Consider the following 22925-nt stretch of genomic DNA (forward strand, 5'->3'; position numbering starts at 1 on the left):
TTCCTAGGCAACCAGAGTACTGGTGTAAAGGCTGTAAAAATGCTCTGTCCAAAGGATTGTCAGACAAGCAACAGGGATTTCATACAAAAGAAAAATAAGACCCCCTAAATGGACATGATCTGGCCATGTGCAATGAAAGCCAACTTTGTTTTGGGCTGCATCTGATGCAGTGTGGCCAGCAGGGCGAGGGAGGGGATTCTGCCCTTCTGCTCTGGCAAGACCCCACCTGCAGTGCTGCATCCAGCTCTGGGGTCCCCAGCACAGGGAGGACATAGACCTGCTGGAGTGAGTGCAGAGCAGGGTCACCAAGTTAATTAGAAGGATGGAACACCTCTCCTGTGAGGAAAGGCTGAGAGAATTGGGATTTTCCAGCCTGGGAAAGAGAAGGCTAAATTCTTTACTGTGAGGATGGTAAGGTACTGGAATGGGTTTCCCAGAGAAACTGTGGGTCCCCCATCCCTGGAAGTGTTGAAGGCCAGGTTGGATGGGGTTTTGAACAACCTGGTCTGATGGAAGGTGTCCCTGTCCATAGCAGGGCAGTTGGAATGATATGGTCTTTGAGGTCCCTTCCAACCCAAACCACTCCATGAGTCTAAAGTTTGTTTTCCTTTATTCCTGTCATATCAGCCTCCAAATTGCAGCTACTGCTCTACATCGAAACATGTTGTGGTAATTTATACCTGGAAGGATTATGATGCATCAGGCCTCTGCTGCCAGTTTTTTCTACAGATCTGCAGCATGGCTATATAAACCTGTTCTTTGGGGTTGGAGATTGTTCTGCACAGTTGTTATTCTGGCAACGGTTACATTCCTTCTAACTTTGGCAGGACCTGCAGTTTTCCACCTCACACTCTGTTCATATTGCCCAGCTTTCCAGGTAATGTGGTTCATTGCGCGTCTCCCAGCAGCAGTCCAGTCGACATACACACACATACACACACACACATATGGTTAACAAGTGCTAAGTAGCAAAATAGAAATATGTGATCCCTTCTGAGCCTCTGAGATGCTTCTACTTATCAACTAGTCTTTCTGATGATCAGAGTATTTTCCAGGCATCTCTGTGAATAAACACACTTTCCTGCAGGTATCCTGCAAAATATCCATTTCTCTCGCTTTTCTGAGAGTCTGGAATTACAGCCTTCACTTGCTGTTAAACAACATTCAGGACAAAACATTTCCTGGCAATTCAACTATTATAAACTATATATAAAGGGCCAAGAAGAACTGGAGACAACTTTGTGTAATCCCTGTCCAGTGTCCCAGTAGACAAGACAGCCAGTAATTAGCTGGGCTGATAGGCAGCCAGTAGAGATCAATCAACAAGTAAGATGGAGTTGTCTAATTTTCTGTGAATCAAGGTCAAATTATTTGGTTATTGTGATTTAGGAAATACAGCTCTCTAAAAAAATGGGGAAAATATTTTCAGATGTGTGCGTTTGAAGTATTATACAATAGACTACAATTACTAATATATACATTATAATAAGTAAAATGAAAACATACACTTCTGTGCTGACTAGTCTGAGATAGTTGGCTTAGATGTTACTAAACAACAGCTGTAGAAACTTTGACCAACCTGCTGATGCATTAATATAATGTTTTCAGGACATGCTTAAAGGATTTACAGAGAGCACATGCCTGTAAATTTCTGGACTGTAAGTAAGAAGCTGAACTATGGAATAAAAATTATACACCTGTCCTATTTTATATTTGGATGTATTATGTTACAGAATACAAAGTAAAAGATTGCTGAACAGCAGTTTCAAAAGAATTACCATGATCTGAATGAATAAATACCTCTCAGAAGCTACAGCATAAAATTTTCAGTTTGTTGTACATCTCCTGCTGCACTGGGTGGGTGAAGAACCGGACAAGGCCAACCAGCTGCAGGGTTGCCCAGGGCCATACGGCTGCTCCCATTCCTGCAGCTCTGGCCATGCCAACTGTGTAATATCAACAGAAGGAGAAAACAAAGTCCTCTTCTTTAACAAAGAGCACTGTTAGCTCTGGCAATACTGTAAATCATGTCTTGAATGGCCACCTAGGTAAGAGAAATAAAGAAGTGAGGACAAAACAGTTGTACCCACTTAATGTCCTTAAATGACAAGTAAGGAAGCATTGAAAAAGTTTGTGAGGACTTGATTTCAGTAAAAAGTCATGTAAGTCAAGATTTATTTGTTCCTCACCAAAAAAAACCACCAACAAAGCAACAAAAAAAAAATCCCTAGAAACTCCCAGCACCACTAGTCCTTCTTCTACCTACAGCTGATAAGACATAAAATACATCATCTTCATAAAGAGGATTAACTGCAAAAGTTTAAGAGTAATATAGAAGAACAATATTAGTCAATCAATCATCTTCAAAGACTAAGGAAGAAAGAGTTGATTATTACATATTGTTTATCTTTAAAGAAATTATTTTTCTTTTTTTTAAATTTGTTTCTCTTTACTTATACTTTCTCTTTACTATAACTTAGTTTTATGCATATGCATACACTCCAGTTCTTCAGTTCTGTACATCTACCGTAAAACCTTCTAATCTAAATGAGTTGATTAAATCCATCCCTGATATCTACTGCATATGGCAGAGTTGTGGTAGGATTTAAGTGGACGCAATCTAATTTTTATTTATTTCTGAGGGAGCAGTTAAAGTGAACATTGCTTCCAAAGACCTCTTAACATCAAAACTAGCAAAACTAAGAGAACTATAAGCATGCATTGAAAATGTGACTCCTTCTTGTCTAGAGAGCTTAAAAGGATACCATAGCCAAATGCAAACTGAAGACAGCCCAACCAGGAAAAAAAATTATTATTTTCTACTTAACCTTTCCACTTAAACTGTTTGGGACTAATTTCTTACAGGTGATTCTCCTGAACAAACCTTGGTAAATATCTTCCCACTGAAACAGTGATTATAACAACAAAACAAATTACAAGTCAGGGGGATTTGAGAATAACAAAAACTTCTATCAAGTCCCTAAAGAGACTGGAATCATTAACATTACAGCCACGACCCTTGGCAAGAGAACAACTAGGAACAAAGAAGAATTATTATTAAAAGAACAATAAAGTGCTTTAGATACATCAAGATCAATTAGCCATTAGTTTTAATGTAGCCTAAAGTTAAAAGCCATAAAACAACAGAGAATTTTCCCATTTGCATCATTTAAAGTTCACAGCCCAAGGAAAATACCATGTATAAAGAAACCAGAGAGCCTTCTGTGAATTGTGTGTCAATTATCTAATTACCTTTGATAACATCAGATGCTAACTTTCAAGGAAAAATCTTTAAAGAGCTCTTGCAGGTACAGATGTATTAGGAGAGTAATAAGACTTGTTGCAGGGAGAAGAGATGGAACTGCATCTTGCTCTGAAATGAATGTCCTGTCCCTGGTTGCAAGAACTAGTGAGAGACAAGAGTTACACAGCGGTTACTGGAGCATGTTTATCAACTCCAAATGCAGCTTCTCCGCTTGGGAAGAGGGACCGGGAGACTAGGTGAGTTTCTGCTTTGACTTTTACTTCAAGGCTGAGATGCTGCCATGTATCCCTGATAGTCAAGAAGGAGAGAATCCAAACCCAGCTCGTACCTTCTGACCTCTCTCCCTCCTCTGCAGTGTCTGTGCATGGGGAAGGGCAAGAGCAGTTTGTCATCCTCCTGCCTGGGCAGCTCCTTGCAGAGGTAGCAGAGCTCTCTGACAGAGGAGTCAGCAACAATATCTCAGCCTACAGACACGGCTCCACCTTAGGGCTTGCATAGAGAGCTGCCCTTGAATTCCCATCATGAAAAGCCTGTGCACCACCAGCTTGGGCAATAGCTCTGTACATTAACTGCTCAATGGTGGTGCTTACATCCCTCGTTCCCCAGCTGGTAATTCCCCACACCAGTTGGAGGAGTGTTGCCTGTCTGCACAACGGGAGTTCTTTGAGGTCTGGACAACATGCAGCCCCAGCCAGGTGAGAAGGAGATGTGTCTGCACATCTCCTGGTCAGGACCAATATCTCCCCTCTGATTTTTGAAGGGAAATTGTAGTGATTTCTTCAGCTGGAAGCCTTGGTGAGTAGATGGCAGGAGAGGGTGTCTGGTGGGATGTTTTATTTGAATGATTACTCTAATTAGCTCTTTTGTTTTGCTTTTAAGATGAGGGGGAAAAAACACAGGGGGTTTTAATACTGTTTTTCTCTTCTGCCTAAGTGATTCTCAAGTGACATTCACTGTTTTAGTTAAACATGCCTCATGATTTAGAACTGGTAAGTTTCTACTTCAGGGAAATGCCAGGGTAAACTTTTATTTTGGCAGGGGGAAGAAAAACTGATAAGTAGAAAGATAGTGTCTCCTAACAGACAGAGAAGTGGGAAGAGTTCAGAAAGTGCAGCTGGGGGGACTAATCCCAGTAGTAGCACCTGCAAACTAATCCTTCACAGCCCTTTGCCAAAGAGGTTGGCTCTGTGGCTACCGCCTGAACTAGAGAAGATGTGCACTCTATCTGGATTACTTGGTTACTGTCATCTCCTTGGTGCTTCTCAGAACTCCTATGGAGAGCAGGAAACCAGTCATCATTGGACATCCCCCTGAAGTGCCTCCTTAGGCCACCCCACATGCTTCAGGTGACCCAGGGGGGTCCATGCTGGCACCACCAGCACAGCAGATTGCAGTCAGGGGCAGGAAGTGCCAGCTCCTCATCAATCCTACGCAGCAACAGACCATGTCAAAGATTATATAAAGCCTTTACAGGTACATGCTCAGGGTTGGGGTTTGTTTGGCTGTTTCACTTGGGCTCTTGTTTGTACCTCCTCCTTAGTGACCAGCTGTGCCTTCTCCATTTTCATTACAAGAAACCTGCATTTGCAGCTTTTTAAGAAGGTATGACCCTGACTGTCCAAGGACTGGGATACACAGATGACACGAGACCACACCAAACAAAAATCAGGTCAGTGATTAAACTTTTTGATGTTGGCAAGTCAAGTGTGAGTATCAGAAGGGAGCTCGTGAAGTCATTTGCAGTTGTAGACCAGAGGGCAAGGACTGTCTATTTAACTCTTTCTGAGATTGCAGCTTGGGGGAGGGGAGAGTGGGGAGACACAGCTTTTCTGTTAAGAAATATGTATGTTGGTTTAGGAGCTGCCACATTCTTATGTCCAGTAAATTAAAAGCAACAATGATAAATTTAATGTCCTGTGTGCTAGCTACTTTTGGTGTAGTGAATATTGCTGGACTTCTGTTCCATGGGAAAAAACCTTTCTCTTGCATTAACTCTTCACCTGACCCATTACTGAGATAATCTTCAGCTAGTTTACACCTAAAGGCTGGGGCTGTGATGATTCTCAGAACAGTCTTGTCAATGCATATGTGATGAAATTAAGGAAAGTCTAGCCATGAATAAGGCTGGATGTTTCCAGTTCCCCTGAGAGCTTCCATCAAACACAACTATTTCCCTTCTAAAGCACATGTTTGGAGAAGGAAAACAATATTTTTCTATTTTTTGCCTGCTGGAATATTCTTTACTTGGTGTCTGAGCACAGTGGTAGCATATACAAATATTGCTGCTCATTTTCTAAAAACGTGTTACTATATCAGTAATAAAGAAAACAGTTTGCATTTCAGACAAAGAGACAACAGTATATCACAAAATATTTACTCTGCCCAGAAGACCAGCAATTCACAGACTATTTAACAGCAGTTTGTGTATGCATTAAAGATTACATCTTTTTTATAACTCAGGTTTTTATTTGTGTGCTAAGTAGTTTTCTGTAAGTAAAAGGATTAGACTTTGTATGGCATCCTTGAATTTATATTCTGTGAAAAGCAGTAGTGATTTAGATCTGAGTTTTTATGGTATCTGGTATGTAAGGTGTGTTTAGCTTCTTGTGGAGGTTTTTTAGATTTTTTTTTTTTAATAGATCATAGTCTTTATTTGCTTTTCTGGAGAGAACCAACATAAGCTTATAAGTGTTCTACTTTTAAGCAAGGTACAAAACCTAACCTCTTTGTTACTTTAGTAGTCTTACACCATTTGCTAGCATTCACCAAACAAGAACACTTTCACTGAGAATGGATCTTGGTCCTTCTCTTTTCGCTGGTTTTCTTGAAAAAACCCAAAACAACAATAAAAACAACAACAAAATACCCAACAACAAAAAACCCAAACAAAACAAGATTATGGAGAAGTGAGGGGAGATATCAGCAGGGAGCAGAGAAGGGGTAGGAGGAGCCCAGTCAGTGCATAGCCCTGGGGCAGACTCTTGGTCCTTCTGTGTCCTGTGAGCTGAGTGAACCAGCACAAGGGAATTTTGTACTGCTGTCATTAGAGTGCATCTGGTCACAAAACTGTACTGCAGGCCTCTCTCTAAGCTTTATTGATTGTAATGGTGACAGCTGCATGCAAGGGTCAAATATGAGCTTGCATGGAGATGTTCCCATCTGCAAAGCCAAACCCCAGTGAAGGTTCTGTGGCTCTGCAGTGCTGGATGGTTTGTGAACAGCAGCTGCTCACGTGGAGGGGGCAAGAAGTCTGCTAATTCTTAATGAAATACGATTTACAAGGAGAATGCCTATTGACACTTGGCTTCTCCCCAAAAAGATGGAGCTGCTGTAACTCCCCTTACAGAGTATACTACTGTTTTGAAGCACGTGTTCTCAGGCCACAGTGAAGTTAACTATAGAAGAGCTCCTAAAGTGGACCTTTTGCGTGACAAAATTCACAAAGAATTTGCTCCATAAATGACATAGCTACCTATCTGTAGCAAAATATGCCATGTCAGATAACCCAGGCAGCATCTATATATTCTCACCTAGTTGCTCTATTATTTGTGGCATTGATGCCTCAGAAGAAATCCCCCAACCCTTTTGACTGGAGCTGGGGCCCTGGCTCCCACTGCCATGGCAACAGAAGTGCTGCCTGCTGAAAAAGGCAGCTGAGTCCAGAAAAGGTCACCAGAGTCCTTTAGAAACCCTGGGAAACTTTATTCTCAAAGAAAGAGGAAAAGGCACAAGTCTGAAGCTGGAAAGACAAAATAGTTTGCCAATGGCAAGCATACAAAATTTCCCGTTTATCCCATAAAGCATATTTTTAATGTGTTTTTGTTGACTTTGGGGCTATTTAAGCACTTTGCATGGTTGTAGGGGGGATTGGAGGGTGACAGGGCTTGGGGAGCAAGGATGGGATGATTGTGGTTTTTCTCAGTTGTCACAGCTAGAATTTATTTACAAAGCTGTAAGGACTGAGACCTTATGGAAAAAGCCCCAAAGGTGCAAGAGCTGGCACAAAAATGAGAAAATATCTTGCCTTTGGCTTCTTTTCTGCACTGTCCCACTCCAGCATTTGGCAGAGCAGATATAAAACACAGCGTGCTGCTTTTGGGAGTGCTTTACAGTACCAGATCTGGGGTTCTCAGACACAGCTTGGTCCAGGATGTCACAACTTGTGACATCCTGGAGTTGTAGGAACCTTTGGATCCCTTTACCAGTTCCAGGCAGGATCATCATCTGAGTGGAAAGCTTTTTAAAGAATTGCAATTCTTAAAGCATCCTTTCATGCTTAAGGCTGTATATGACTGCAGGAGTTCACTCTTGCATGCTTAAAGCATTTGTGTAATGCTTCCTTAAACCTGTAAAAACTATATCTGACAACAACTATGTTGTGAAGAAAAGCATTTTTTCCCCAAGAAAAGGTATATTAAGGCTGCTGGGGTTAATGCAGAGAGAAGGTGAATGCACAGCAGCAAAGGCAGCCTGGCTCACTGACCTGAAACGTTGCGCTGGCCAAGGACCAAAAGCCTGACTCCGGTCGCCTTTTCTTTGCCTCCCCTAAAGCAGCCATGCCAAGTCACATCACTGGGCAGCAAAATGAAGCAAAAAAAAAAAAGATGCCACCACCACACCCCTCCCAAAACCCTCTGTGTTTAAAGGGGATAAGCTCAAAGGTGCTGGATGGGAATATGTATTGAGGATTCAGACACATCCTTGGTACTGCAACCTTCTCTACTCCTAGTGCATGCTAAGCAATGAGGTGATTCTGAATGCAGAAGACGGTTTTTTCTTCTAAATGAAAACACTTTAAGATACTTACAAATTCTTGGTATGACAGATTGTAAAAAAAATGTAAAGGATTTAAAAAATAAGTATAAAAGCATAGTTGGTACAAGGAATAGATAAGAATGAAGCTTTCTAAACACTTCAATGGGTGGAATTACTCAACAGCTCTTAATTTTTTTTATATTCTTTACTTTTTTACCTGTCTTTCATGTCTATGCATGTTATTCTTGTAACCTTAACATTTTCCAGGGTCTGTAAAAGTCTGCAGCTAACAGTTCTGGTTATGTTTTTCTTCAGCAAACAGTTAATTCCAATGAATGGGTATTGCTGTTTTAATTATGGAAAAGTCAATATACTTATGCAGCTTTGGGCAGCATGACAGGCGTAGCACAAGCCTTAGTACCTTGGTTATCAAATTACTTAGGCATATGTATAACTTTATGATAACAGGGTCATCACAAAATGACTATCACATAATTCCTGAGGAAAGTGGAAAGGAAATGAGGCCATGTGTGAAAACCTATACATGTACTAGATCGCTTTTTTTTTTTTTGCCTCTGTCCCTTCCAGAAGACTTGCATAGCATTCTTATTCTCCAATTCTTCATAATTATGTTTCCCATAGTTCATGATTATTGGCAGCAGCTAACCAAAAAGCTGCTGATGGGGCAAAACCGTGGCACTCAAAATCTGGTGATATCTTGAGGCAGCAGTAGCACAATATGCATTTTTGGCACGCAAGGAACTTCAGCGCATGCTTTGACTAGCTCATAAGAAAACAGCAGGATGAGATGTGGTTTCATTGTGCTGGGGAGGTGAAGGAAAAAAAAAGTAATAATACATGGCTGTATCCTGGATTGCATCAGGAAGTTGGATTTCAGGTTGACAAATGTCCCACAGCACCCAGGGAGGGCACACTCAGCAGCAGGTGTGGTGGAGGAGTGCCGGGCTGGCCTCAGGCAATGCAAATACTCGAGGACCAGCCAGTGCAATCAGTGAAGCCACCTCACCCTGTTTGGCATGCTGATATACCTGTGCTACAGCATCACTGCGAAGGCAAACAAAGATATCCGAGGTTAGACTCGGCAAATACAGCCCAAATCACCAGGTCAGGCATACTGCAGGCACTAGTTACCTGTGAGGTAGGCTTACTTGTCATGAAACTTGATGGGAAATAATAACAGAAAGTTTAGCGGACTATGAAATGTCAGGAACAATTGTCTGCAAAAGCCAGGCATTTTAGATTACCATTTTGGGCATTGCTAACTCGAGAAATGTGGCACATGAGTCTACCATTTTTGATTGGACTGAAGCTTTCCATAAGATATCTACAAGCTGCTGCCACTTATCAGTGGAAATATGGTCAGGAAAGAAAGAGAATGAGTTGCCTGTTAAAGAAATACGTAGTGCAAATATTTTATGCACACAAATGTTAAGTGCAGAGAGGAGGCAAATTGGACAAAAACTGCAGCATATATCAGCTGCTGCTAAGGCTGACACAGCCTCGGGTATAAAGTTGCATGTTAAGGATAGATGTTCGCAACATCCTCAAGCACAATAAGTAACTTGAAAGAAAAGGGTAACTGCTGTAAAGGATCCATGCTCCGAGCACAGTGTTCACAAGCCAGCAGCACAAAAAACCTGATTTTTTGAAAATCTTTTAACTCTAAAGAGTAAATCTTTATAGCAGTGCAAGGGAGTCATGCCCACAAATCTCATTATTCTAAAAGCTGCTTAGAAACTTTAGCCCTTAGAGTCAACATACCACAATGCATTCAGAAGTACAATTTCAAAGAGTTACAAATGCTTCTAACAATTAGCTAATTAAAAAAAAAAAAAGAAAAAGAAAGAAGGAGAAGAAAAATTAGGATTTAAAGGGATTTACAAGGAAATAATTGGGGGAGGGGTGTTATATGTAAAGAAGGAGGTAATTGAAAGGGATTGAGAGGAGTACAGTAGGAAGTGGATGTGGTTAAGGAATTCACAAGATTAGTTAAAGAAAAGCCTGGTAAAACTGGAAGTAAGAAGTTAAATCCTGGCACAAATGAATATAGTTTCTTTGATGTATTTCGAGCTGCATGATTTATACATACTCAACATCTAGCCTGTGGACCTTAAGAATGATTGGGCAAAAATAGTGATGAAAGCTTATTAAAATACTACCCAAAAAAGCAGTATGCAGAATTTGATGCACAAAAAGTTCTTATATTCTCAGAGATTAAATACCCAGTCAATGGTCCTGAATAGATGCAGGTATTTCAGCCTCAGGAGTCTTACAGAATTAACAGTATTAACAGTAATAAAAGCTGTGACTTGCTATGCAAGCTGGTTTATTGAAAACAAAAATTGTCACAGGATTCATTACTGCTTTAGAAATGGATTGTGAGTTCGAAACTCATTTTCAAATGTCTTCATAACAAAGCATTCACCTGATATGAATGCTAAAATTGGGGTGGATGAGGGCAATTTGAGGTGATGAGTAAAGCTCTGGCACGCAAATTATATGGATTCTAATTAGTGCAGATACACCTTTTGAAATTCCTGTGGGGTTTTTGTATCTATAGAAAACATATTGAAATCCCAGATAAGTAGGTTGTGTGTGTGTGTGTGTGCATGCCTGAGGTCTCAACTTCTTCCAGGATTAAGAGACTGCAAATACCTGCCCCATCCTGTAGGTGCTCTAATAACAGCCTGGACTGGCCTGTGCTAGGCAATTGAGCAAACACAGGACAAGGATACACAACAGACAGCGTACCAAGCAAAAAGACAACAGAGAAAGATAAAGAAAGAGCTGAACCAGGTCAGCATAACAGTACCCAAACTTTGTACTCCTTGCCAAGCCTGCAGAGCTCCTAGGATCTTTTTGCATTTTGCATAGTGAAATTTCAAAACCAGAAGGCAAGGTAAACTCTGTCCTGATGTTAAGCAGAACCATTTCTAAGATGACTCCTATTTCATTTTCCTTGCTTCAGAGAGCCAGTGGCATGTTCAGAGCACTGTCAGCATTCAGGAAGAATAGAGAAGCACTGAGAGTTTCATGCTCTTAAAAATAAACATTGTCAGCAGGATATATAAAATAATGTATTGAATTTGAAACACAGCATCACAGGAGAATGATGAAAACCAGATGCATCTGCTAAGGATTTCTGGACAGATCAATTTACATAATGATACTTTATTTTAGAAGTTGGACAGGACAGCACTTCAGATCTGAGGTAACCAACAATGGACACCACCAGGCCTTTATTATGTCAAAAGAAAAAGAGTAGCTCTTAATTTTTTTTTTTTTTACCTTGGTTCAAAGCTTATCATGATGCTCATGCCCAGAAATCCTGAGCTTAGACTTGGTGGAAAATTGGGTTTGTTCAGACAACTATGTGAAGATTTGTCAGCTTGCTTTCTGCCAGTTCTTTAGAGCTCAGGTTTTGGCACACAATGCAAGGATTGTTGTAATGAGGGCATGTGCTGTTATGCAGAGCTGAGGAACCTCAACGTCATAAACTTAGGCAGGGTGCAGGTATTTGTTGAGGACTTGGGCTGTCAGAAGCTCTTGAACCATGACATCCATTTGCTGAATGAGTCTGCCCATTGTTTGTGTTTTATACCAAGTCTCAGATTTCACCCGCAACAGACTGCTATTACCCAAAGTGCTGGAGGCTTGTTTGATCACTGTGAGAAGCTCCTCCTACACCTGCAAGTAGAAGGAAGAAGGCTGTGACACCAGCTTTAGAAAGGTCTAGCTTTTTCTTAGTCTGTGCAACAAGTGTAAATGCTGATGCTGTTGCTGATCCTTTCCATGCACCATGGTGCAGGGTGAAACACTTGTCTTCCTAATGGCGATTATTGTGGATAATTAAATGGAGAGAATCATTTAACTATACACAGGTAATTGACCAGGAAGCTGGGATCCTTGTATCAGGAGCTTCATGAGGAATTCAGAATGTATAAAACAATATTTGCTTTTTTGGTTTTGTTGTTTTTTTGGGGGCTTTTTTTGAGGGAGAGGAAGGAATGACAGACTAACAAAAGGGCAGTAAAAGGAAAGGAAGAATTAGGTGAAAGCTTTTAATGGCCAGAGAGGACACTATTATGATATGAAGCAATTTCTAGCATTTAAGGCATACCATGAACTGTTTTAATTTTTCAACAACAATGCAAGTTGTGCAGGCACTCATAAAAACTTAAAAGCTCTTTTTAAGGTAATAGCATGCATTTTACATGTACTGTATGTACTTACTCTCTCAGAGAGTGCAAGTTATTTATCATTCTTGTCTAAGTTAATAGTGCATCTCTGTCTGGATTGCAAAGTTTAATTAACTTCCGTAGGTGTTACAAGGAAAATTATTCCTAGCTGAGTCCAAAAAACACATTTTCTTTTTCTCTCCCTCTCTCTATCTCATCAAGATGCTATCACGAAGACTATAGATAACTCCAACAACTGTAACTTTTGCTCTGCTACTTAAGGCTGATGAGTTTGAGATGCTGGTCACAAAAAAGGTGGTGAAAATTTAGAAGCCTAGTGGGCATTGTACATGATGGGGAATGACATGGTTAGAGGGCGTTTTGGGGTCTTCATCTTGGTACCACCACCAAACCACGGTTTGTTCAGAGTTTGAACTGAGCAATGAAGCACAAGAAGGGGTAAATCTCCAAAGGACAAAGATGCTATAATCTCTCAATAATGGTACTCTGTCCCACACCATCAAGCTTATTTTGGTATCTTACTTAAGGCATAGCATTAGGAAGCTTATCACAGTTAAAAGCACTAGTAGAAATCTACTTCATCCTTCTGCTCTGAATTGAGCTGCATGACCAAAATTGGGGCAGAGCCACACATGCCTAAAGGACTCTTAGATACAGCCAGAAATGTGGGCCATGACAAAAAAGATGAGAATCATAAACCTTGGTAGAAGAGAAATGTGAATTGTGAGGGCTTACACTAAGCTGGAGTGTTTTTAATATCACATCACCAGCTGGTGTGCATTTTTCACCTGTCAAAATGACATTATTTTTTACCTATCTATGAGTTCATGCTAAGACACTAAATGCAAGACAGCAGGATTTGGCACTTTCACTGCATTGGCTATGGATTGCAGGACACCTATGGTACTTCTGCTGCAGGTGCACTCATCCTACATCTCAGAAAATCTGCTTTCCTGCTTGTAATATGAGCAAAAACATAAGATGACTTCTCAAATGCATGTGCTAAATATGTCAATGACCCACAACTGCACATCTGAAGGGCAGGTAAATCTTAATTCAGACAAAACTCGTGGCCGATACTGATTTGACTATTTTTCTAGTGACGTTTAAAAAAAAAAAAAAAAAAGTTTTGCTGTATGCATTTTTTAGTGTGTTAGTAATGAGCATTTATGAATAGCATTTCCTGCTTTAGTAATCAACTTACATGGGAAAGAAAAATGAGTATGTGAAAAATCTGCATCTTATTTACATTTTTAATATTACATAATTCTGAAGGTATCAGTAGAAGCATTTAAATGAAGGTTTTGACAACAGTCCTATACAAAATGCAGTGAAAATCGTTTTGATGTTTAAATAAAGGAGATTGCAAGGACATAATTTGAGAATGTGGAAGGTGGAGTTAAAAAACATACCTCACCCACTACAAAAATGACTGGGTCTTTCTTTGCCTGTGTTTTAAAGTGCATATTAATAGATCTCCAATAACAGGTATTTCTTGTTCTGCAAGTAGTAAGTTGTCTTGTCATCAGGTATAAGAAAAAGTCAACTGGCTTTTTGCACAGATGAATGCATGTTTACAGAGCACTGATTCCAAAAATCACAACACTTCACCCACGATATACTAATGTGGCACTGCTTGAGACACCCAGCACCTTGCACAATTGCATATAAATTTTGCATTGCTAATGAACGCTCTGTTTTTAGGGCTGTGATTCTGTGCTTCACTGTTGTGACACACAGAACACAGATGCAGTATATCCTTAGTTCAGTAAGTGCTCTGGGTTATTTTTCAGTGGCCACCAGTTGCGTACAGACTGCTCCACAGTGCTGGCTTGTCTTGATTTAAACACCTCCCGGAGCTGTTACGTGTCTTTGCAAACTGTTTATGCAATTCTAGTAATGGCAGACTGCAGGCTGCAGTTTAAAGTGCAAAAATACAATTTAGTTCCTTAACTTTTGCTGATCTCCATTGGCTTTTAGGTGGAATTTTTATTGTACTTTTTAGATCTTTTGTTCTTTTTGACCTTAGTTTGATTAAGCACTTTGTACTCACATTTGGCTTAGAAAAAGTATGTGATTCTTTTGAATAGCAGCATCAAACTTGGAGATGAGAAGGCTGGTAAATTTCATCCTTAAAACAATTGGGGTTGAAATCTTGGTGCTGTTTAAATCTGGCAGCATTCCAGTAATTTCAACTGAAGCTATTTACCTCTACTAAATACTTTACATCCTAAGGGCTCTGTCAGTTGTTGCATAAACATTATGTAGTTAGACAATGAATAAAACCACTCCCATTTGCCTTTAGAAACGGGAAAATCTTCACCTAAGGTAAAATCTTTGCTGCCAGGTTTCTGAGGGAGAAGCTGACAGAGGTAATCCAGCAGTGATGGAATATTCTGGGATTAATTAGACGTGGCCTAGATACACACTACAGAGTATCAGGGCTGACCTAAATGTCAGGAGGAACAGTGCCTCTACCTCCTGCTGTCTGCTAATCAGCCCTGACACCAAAGATGTAGCAGGGCAAGTTTGGAGAGACTGTTTGGATATAAACCTGAAAGAGAGGCAAATTGTTACACTCATTTTCAGTCATATTATAAGTCTGCTTATTTAAATCTAAAATGTTTTGAAGACATGTTCGCTTCCTGTGCCTTGGAGGCTAGTAAGAAGTCATCCAGATTTTTCAAGCAGTTAGCCAACAGTCTGCAAAAGTCCTGCTGTAAATCACCATGCTTTAATTGAATATGAAGTTTTCCTATCACTTCTGCTTTGTCCCAAAGCACCATTTGCGGGGAAAAAGAAAAACAATTAATTACACAGATGCTGTGTTAATTTTTGGACATATATATAAATGTCAGAGTTGTTGATACTAAATCAGGAGCTAAATAAACTTCACTTTGGCCTAAGGTTTACTGGAGCAGCTTTCATTACTCAAAGGATCAGTGAATGGGAATAAATCAGTGGTTCTTCAGTTTAATTTGAAATAATATTAATTGTATTGGTCTTCTGCTCTATAAGTATGCTTTTCAAGTTGAAATGAGTGATTTTTAATTTTTTTTTTAAGGACAAAACTGTAAATCAACCTTTTCCCACTTATTCTGTAAACTCTAACATCTAAACCTAAGGGATGTCCCTGATTTGATCAAGCTAATCAGAAGAAAGACTTAGTTAAGCCAGAGTAAAAATAGAAGTACAGTTTAGAGATCTGCTTCTTGCTAATTGCACACACCTGAGAATTTAGAAAAGTTTTTAATTGTACTACTCAGCCAACTAGTTTTTAAATCTTTGCAGTTTGTCATGGATTCACCCCAGCCAGCAGCCAAGCCCCACACAGCCTCTCACTCACTTCCCCACCAGTAGGATCAGAGAGGGAATCGGAAGGGTAAAAGCCAGAGAACTATGGACTGAGATAAAAACAGTTTAAGAGAGAAAGCAAAAGCTGTGCACACAAGCAAAGCAAAACAAGGAATGGGCAGGCAGGTGTTCAGCCATCTCCAGGAGAGCAGGGCCCCATCACACCTAACGGTGACTTGGGAAGAAAAACACCATCACTCCAAATGTACCTCCCTTTCTCCCTCTTCCCCCACTTTACATACTGAGCATGATGTCATATGGTCTGAAGGTCAGTTTGGGTCACCTGTTCTGGCTGTGTCCCCTCCCAGCTTCCCAGGCACCTCCAGTCTCCTCCCCAGTGTGCCAGTATGAAAGGCAGAAAAGGCCTTGGCTCTGTGCCCTGCTCAGCAATAACAAAATCATCCCCACATTATCAACACTGTGTTCAGCACAAATCCAAAACACAGCCCCATACCAGCCACTGGGAAGAAAATAACTCCACCCCAGCCAAAACCAGCACACTGTTATATATTAGAAAAAGGGGGTGAATGGCAGTGAGCTGAGAGATCTGGAAACCTGCAGTATTTGAAGATGGATGAGATCCTGCCATTATCACTCTTACTTGTCACAAGTGACTGAAAAGCAGTGGAGTTTGGCTTGCCAAGATGATGACTTTATTACAATTCTTCACTTTCATTTCATTGTCTTTTTGGCATGTCTAATAATTTTTTCTCTTAAGTTGGTTGGGTTTGGGAAGTTGGGTTTGTTTGGGTTTTTTTTGGTTTGGTTTGGTTTTGGTTTTTCTTGTTTAGCTCTCAGTTTGGGAAAAAGATGGAAAACATACTTCAAAAAAAAGTATTTAAAGAATTATCCATATTCATACCTGAGCTAAAACTATAAAAGTTGAAAATCACTTAACTCATACCAAGTAGGGATATCTGTCTAGCTTTGGACATGAGAAAAGGGAAAAACTTCCACAGAATTCTGCACCTCCATGGTGTACTAAAGCCCTTATGAAATCTTTTTCATTATGATTATATTTAGTAGAAGACTTGAATGTGTGCAGTGTTATGATACAACAGCTGCTATTGCCTGCAATTGCCACAAAACATGCATTTTGTAACGAAATCATTTCACTGAATTACTAATAAATACAACTTGGTGTCAGACGATACATAACAGAAATAATCTACTGTTTGAGAATTTCTCTCCAAATGGCAGCTCACTAAGAAAAGAGGCTGCTCAGCATTGTGGTGTTTATTTCCAACCACCAATAACATCAAGCTTACAGTTTATGAAATCTGCAAAGAGTTAAGAAAGCTCAGAGCTGCCTAGCAATGCTTTTGTGATTCACTGCTACTAAGACCCTTAACTTCCAGTTACCAATTTGTGATATATAACACAAACTTTATATGGCTAACGACAGTAGTCTTGCCATCATTCTCTGTTTCAGACAGCATTCCCATTCCCCAGGAATCCAGGGACTCCAGTGTGAAAATCAGAGTCTGGCAGAACTCTGCAATGTTATTCAGTGCATAAATCTATCTACTGGATTGGTCTTTTCCAGTAATTATTAATGGACCTTTTATGCATTGATGTAAAATGAGACAGGCCACTCTTTCTGAAACAGTGACTAAGCTAAGGAACAAAAAGCATATACAGGTTTTAGCATCTAGTAACTGTTGTACATCCACACTTTTCCATGTAACCAATTTTGAGTGTCTTTTTTTATTTCTCTGTGAAACTTCATAAGGCTTTATCTTGTGCAGATATGACATGTTGGCTTTATTTAACTTTTCTAATGCTTTACAAATGCTTCATGTCTTCAGCAGTTAGGTCGTGTTTAATTTTGAACAACATGGCAGAATATATCCTGAAAAGAAATCTGTCAAAATTATTGCAGATTAATAGCTGATAAATGATACTGAATTGTTAATACCCATGTTTCCAGTTATTTTCTAAACTGTCAAAAGTTTATCACTAAATAATAAACTTCCAAAGAAATACAAAAATCTAATTAATTTACAATTGTAAAATTTCCCAGTTTTTCTCTCAAAGGCACTGTGGTTCTTGTTCAGACTGACAATTTCCTCAAATTAACTCGACTAATTTACTATATTTGAAAAGTCTTTTAGAAAAATAACTCAGCATCTGAAATTGTGGGTGTTTACAACATTCATTTTTTTCAGCATAACAGAAATTGCAGCAATCTATTTCAGTTTTCTCTGCCCTAGATTCAGGAAATGATGCAAGTTAATTTCTGTTTGAAATGCTCAGAAGTATAGCACCTTGGAAAGGGAAATTTTCCAGACCTGAGATTGTATGACTACTCATACTTTTGTCTGGCTCAAAATACAGGTGAGAGTGTCTTTGAAAAGTAATTTAAAATATATATTTTACTTTTTAAATGGCAAAACCATGCTTAGAATCATCCCAATTCTTCTCATACTTAAATGAAACGCCCACGTAACAGACCATCCCATCCACTATTTTAATGAGATCTAAATCTGTCAAGGATTGTCAACACTCATCAGTGTGGATATTTTGAGGACTTAGAGGTGCAAAAGAAGTTAATTTTTTTTAGACAAAAGCAGTATTAATAATACAATATAGTTCATAAACATTGAGTGGTACTCATTAACAGAAAGGACAGCTGGAAAAAAAATCATTTTACATTCCAATCTTCAGGACATTGGTAGAATCCAGACCCGTACCAAATAATGAGCTTGCTTACTGTTGCTGTGTGGGAAAAGAGACAAGGAGCTAGAGGTGATACTGCAGGAATAAAACAGACTAAGTAGGCATGACAGGAGTATGGGGGCTAAATGTAATGACAGGAGCTTCATAACACACTCTTCATAAAAGTGACAGGAAAAGCAAAGGAGGCGAACAGCACTCTGCCAAAAGCATCTATTCAAATGCTGAAGTACTGAAGGATAATGTTTTGGTAGGACATGTACGGCTAAACTGCTGGCTTAAAAAAAAGAAAGATAATTGAGAATTACAGGAAGAATGGTACTAAAGACTAGAGATCATGAACACAAAACAGTGGAGATTAAGCAATCATAGTCTAAGTTGCAAAAGCATATATTAAGTACTCCCTAGAGGCACTTACTTGATTAAAGTACTTTTAAAACAATCTCAGAAATTAAGAAGAATTTAAAACCCTGTACTTCAGTCCCTTTTTGTCAACTCTGAGGTTAAATATACACACATTGTAAATATTACGGGCATAACTTTATATTCATCATAATGTATGCCAAACTCTGCCCTTTGGATTATTCCTAGCAGGGACCACCTCATTAAGCCAGGATCTCAATCCAAATCCTTCGGTGCTGGGGATGATGTCAGAAGGGAGTATGAACTTAACATAAAGTAAGGGATATCTGGCCAGGCGTCTTCAGTCACACACTGAGTTCCCACCTTCTCAGATGAAAAGTAGGGAAGCTATGTCTTGGATTCCACCAGGACATCCCAGGGCTCCAATATGCAGTACTAATAAACCTGCTGTAGGGCTAGTACACTGCACGAGCTTTCCATAAGTGCCAATGGCCAGCTCACCTTAGATCCAAAGTAACAGTGGGAAAACAGCAAAGGCTTTATTCAGTGACAACCATCTAAATGCAAGGTCAGGATAGGAAAAGAGATTAAATGGAGCTGGAAGGTTTCACTGGAGCAAAGGTGTTGCTTGTGTTGAGACTATTCCATTTAGGAAGGCAAGTTACTTTCTGCCAGCTGGCATCTTCCAACACTTGCCTTAATCAAGGCATGACCAAGTTTGCTGTTATATGAAGTCTAGAGAGTATCATGTAGCAAAATACTGCACTTAATGAAGTGCTGGTGGTTATATCTGGAAATATCTAAGGAAAGTGTAACTGAGGCCTAGAATCCATTTGTCATGGTTTAACCCCAGCTGGCAGCTAAGCACCACACCACCTCTCACTCACCCACCCCCAGCAGAATGTGGGAGAGAACTGGCAGGGGAAAACTGAGAAAACTTTTGGGTTGAGATAAAGACATTTAAATAAGTAAAGGAAAAGCCATGCACACAAGCAAAGCAAAAAAAGGAATTCATTCACCGCTTCCCATGGGCAGCCAGGTGTTCAGCCATCTCCAGGAAAGCCAGGTTCCATCACACCTAATGATGACTTGGGAAGAAAAACACCATCACTCCAAATGTTCCCCCCCTTCCTCCTTCTTCCCCCAGCTTTATATATTGAGCATGATGTCATATGGTCTGGAATATCCCTTTGATCAGTGGGGGACAGCTGTCCCAACTGCATCCTCTCCCAATTCCTTGTGTACCCCCAGTCTCCTCTCTGGTGGGATGGGGTAAGGAGCACAAAAGGCCTTGATTCTGGGCAAGCCCTGCTCAGCAACAACCAAAACATCCCGGTGTTATCCTTTCCAGAGCAAAACCAAAATATAGCCCCATACCAGCTATGATGAAGATAAATTCTACCCCAGCCAAAACCAGTACACCATTGCTAATTTCAAAGAAACTGTTTACATGACAAAAGAAAAAAAAACCAGTTGTGTTTTGTGCTCTCTGCACTCAGTAGAAAGAAAATTTGGTCTCTGAATTGCAGATTTTACAATGATTGTCTGTTGACAGAAGAAAACCCTCAAATGAGCAAAATGTGAGGTTTTATGTACAGTGAAGACTTTACAGCAGCTTGTTGTATTATGGAACATTGTAACACATGACTTTCACCTTGAGTGGTAAAAAAGTCTGTAGGAATTTTCTTTCAGGCATTGTGTTATGAACAAGCAGAGAGTTTTATTATGGCCAGATATTCAGGACAAGAGCTGAGGAATATATCCACATCCAAAGAATTCTCCCATGCAAGCAACAACTGCATGAGGTTTTGACATTTGTTAGTGACACTGCTCCAGACACCATCCCCCAAATCCCCAGCAATAAGGCAACTGCATGGCTTAGGGGATTGGTAATCGGATACCTCACCTCCAGGTCATCGTAGGTCTCTGGTTCAAGAGCAACAAGGCTTTGTAATGACTTAAATGCCATTGCATATTTATTTGGAGAAGTGAGCGTATGATTTCTGTGTAACAAGCAGTAGATGTCCACATATAGATACAAACATTGTGACAGTTGCCAGCCTGTTTGAAACATTTGAGTGACTGAGTATCAGTCTAACAGAGATTGATTAATAATAGTTGGAATTGTGTTTTGTTTTAATGCTCCCCATATAGTAAGAGAATCATGGTGTATGTATGTATATGTGTATACATATATAATGTATTTATTCTACTTTTATATATACTTATATTTTTATATATAAATTTATATTTACTTACATTTTGTGACTGAGTGAGACAAAAGCCTGTGTGTAACCCTGCCTCTTTTTCTCTCCAGGTTGTAAAAGACTTTGAAACATGGTTTTGAATAGTACTGGAGGCAATCCAAAGACAAATTTAATTTGAATTTTTTGTCTTAGCTGATACAAATTCAACAAGAGCGAAAATATGTTCTGTAGGTCTTCTTAGGCACCTTACTACATAGGAGAAACTGTAAGTGCAGAATTTGAAACTTAAGCACATCCTTAATGAGGATACAACTGAAATAAAACTACTTCCAAGGTCAGTATTAATCCAATACTTCTGGAGTCAGACTGCATGGCCTGTGCATGAGAAGAAAAACGGTAGATGATGCTCCCTGATGAGGGACCAGGACAGGCAGGTATAATGGTCAAACAGAAACATGACGCCTTCTCCAATCTCCTGCCATGGGTGGTTCCAGCAGAGAGAGGGGCTGGCTGGCATGAACACCCTGTCCATTGACCCGTACTGCCTCCCAGTGGGCATCGGCTACTTCTCTTTCGGGATAAAACGCAGGGGGGTTTAAAATGCCTGGTACAGAAGCCATTGTCCTCGGATAGCTAATGGGGGAGGTCACTGACAGCAAGACTTTGGGTATCTAAAACCACAATGACAAAATTCTTGCTCATCTTCCAAGTGTGTAGCTCTCTGTGAAATCACGGATGCATGGTTTACCTTTGCCTATGTTCATGCAGAACATACACCTCCGTAAGAAAAAAAAACCCCAAACCGGTTTCAGCCAGCAGCCTTACAAATGTGAGTTCTCATCATATCAACTTGCACACAGACGGCTCTGTCCCCACCACTCTCAGCTCTGAGGAGCAGCAGCAGAGTGGTATCACATCCCATGGCTGTACCCTCCATGCAGTGCTATGAGTAACTTTTTTTTTCTTCTCACTTTTTTTGAATGTGCTGAGAGCAACAGCACAGGACATTAAAATGGGATGCCAAAAATGAAGAATGAAACAACATGAGGAAAGAGCACTGTTTGCTGCAGTAAGGTCTCCACAAAGGAGTGAAGGAAGAGTTGGGGAAACACGTTTGTACTTCTTTGACAGCCTACAGACTTTCACAGTTTACAGCCTCAACTTGCCTGTTCCTTCTGGGCTCAGCAAGACAAGAGATCCGTTCAGAGCTGGGCACCTCAACTCTATGCGTTAACTCTAACCCAAAAAACCCCTAACAATCCCTCCCAGCCTTGTGCAGATGTTGTTACCTACCTGAAAACAGTCACCTGAATCTTTGTTTTGGGATATTTGTGTGGTTGCTGCAACTTCAGACAGGGAGCGGGCTTTGGGGAAAACAGTTCTGTGCTCCTGTGGAAGTCACAGACACTTGTAAGGATTAGAGCTGTTGCCCATGCCTTAAACTTTGCATTTGTCTATGTCTCATACCTTGATCTTACAGAATGGGGAAGAAAAAGACACCACTCAGTGCTGTAGCACAAGTTTCATGAATAAACAAAGCCTTCTATGTCTAGGTGTGTCCAACTACAAAGGTCACTTAGGTGTGGGGGGTTTTTTTCCTCCAAAGTTATCCTGTTCAGGGTGTAATATCCTGTTTCGTTGCTGCAGTCAATGTCGTTGAAAGTCAATGTTCAGGATCCGTGCATCTGATATCCTCCCAGTGCCCTTAAGAAATAGAACTGAAAAACATTAGAGCAAGGGGATAGTACTGAATACACAGAAAAGGCAAAAGTAGTATTATATTGGAAGTACTGGTTTTGCATCACTCTGGTTTTTGGAGAGCTTGCATTATCAGGTTTCTGTGTGTGTGCGCACGTGTGACATTCCTTCAAAGAAGGAAATAGGATGCCTAACTTTCAGTGCAGAAAATTAGTAACAAAATAACGCACAAGCTACGGGGCTGATACCATCTCTGTAATCTTGTGCTTAATCTGCTATCCCCAAGAAAAATCTGTTGACTTTCCAGTTCTACTCTGCCCAGGCTGCACACAACAATTAATGGGCCTGCGTTACCCTACGCCTATGAAAGCCCCTAAAGTTAAACGT

The 22925-nt window shown here is 40.1% G+C and overlaps 1 long non-coding RNA gene across 1 annotated transcript; it reads left to right on the forward strand.

Moving 5' to 3' along the window:
• The first annotated feature begins 454 nt into the window (after positions 1-454).
• Positions 455-22392, forward strand: LOC121658249. Its single transcript, XR_006013902.1, has 3 exons — positions 455-3501; positions 4840-4934; positions 17808-22392. It is a non-coding gene; the product is annotated as an uncharacterized LOC121658249 (long non-coding RNA).
• The last annotated feature ends 533 nt before the right edge of the window (positions 22393-22925 follow it).

Source organism: Corvus kubaryi, unplaced genomic scaffold (assembly GCF_017639235.1).
Source record: "Corvus kubaryi isolate FWS band 111438036 unplaced genomic scaffold, C.kubaryi_AGA036_p1.0 split3-131, whole genome shotgun sequence".
NCBI classification, from domain to species: Eukaryota; Metazoa; Chordata; class Aves; order Passeriformes; family Corvidae; genus Corvus; species Corvus kubaryi.